The sequence below is a fragment of the Crassostrea angulata genome, chromosome 5, assembly GCF_025612915.1.
Source record: "Crassostrea angulata isolate pt1a10 chromosome 5, ASM2561291v2, whole genome shotgun sequence".
NCBI classification, from domain to species: domain Eukaryota; kingdom Metazoa; phylum Mollusca; class Bivalvia; order Ostreida; family Ostreidae; genus Magallana; species Magallana angulata.
Genome location: NC_069115.1, coordinates 17,074,962 through 17,076,184, shown reverse-complemented (window position 1 = coordinate 17,076,184; position 1,223 = coordinate 17,074,962).

Genomic DNA, 1,223 nt, shown 5'->3' with positions numbered 1-1,223 from the left:
CTCCGTCCGTGTGTCCGTGCGTCCGTCCGTCACACTTTTTTGTAAGCGCTCTCATGCCTACAAATTTTGACGGATTTTCATTAAATTCATACCAAATGTTTATATCACTATTACATTGGTCATGTTCGAAAATCAGCATTGGTCAATACTTTTTGTTGGATTAATGGGACTTTGACCACAATAATGACTCCGTTTTCTCCAAAAATTGACCTTGTAAGCGCTCTCATGCCTACAAATTTTGACGGATTTTCATTAAATTTATACCAAATATTTATACCACTATTACCTTGGTCAAGTTAGAAAATCAGCATTGGTCGATACTTTTTGTTGGAGTTATGGGACTTTGACCACAATAATGACTCCGTTTTCTCCAAAAATTGACCTTGTAAGCGCTCTCATGCCTACAAATTTTGACGGATTTTCATTAAATTTATACCAAATGTTTATACAACTAATACCTTGGTCAAGTTCCTAAATCAGCCTTGGTCGATAGACTCGATGCTAGTATACTGCTTGACCGGCGGGGGACCCAGGAATTCTATTCTTGTTAAAAGAAATATCACAAAAGTCTAGCTTCGAAGACTTCATTTCTACCAAAACTTCCAGAACTTCTACTTCCAACCCCCCACTGTTAATCCTGGATCCGCCCCTGTTAGTGGAAGTAAATATAATTCGTCTACAAGTAGTCGTCCTTCGATCAAATCCAGAACTTAGATCATTTGTGGAATAAACAAGAGTAGTTTGGTAGCAACAGTGTATTATGATTATTGTTGATATTGATTCATAGTTGTAAAATTGTAAAATGTAGTGTCTCATGTTGTATAGATGGCTTACTAATAAAAGTGTTATAGAATAGGAACAATAAATTTGGAGATTAAAGACAACTGTCTTACTAATGTTAGGAATTTTGTAGACATTCTTGAAATACTAAGAATTTAATGCTTAAAAATATAGAACATTAATAAATCTTTGCAGACATGATTCTAAAAATAAATATGTTTATCATAAGTATTAGTATAAAGTCTTGGTACCAGCATTTCGAACAAGTGAAAAAGATGAAAGGTGTGTACTTGTTTACGTGGGAAATGTATACATATATAAAGTAGCATTTTTAAAGTGGCACAATGTGTCTGGGAAATAAGAATTGTATATTATGGAAATCTACCTCGTAAAATGATATTAGGGGTATATAAAACAATTAAAAAATAACACAGATCTGCCTC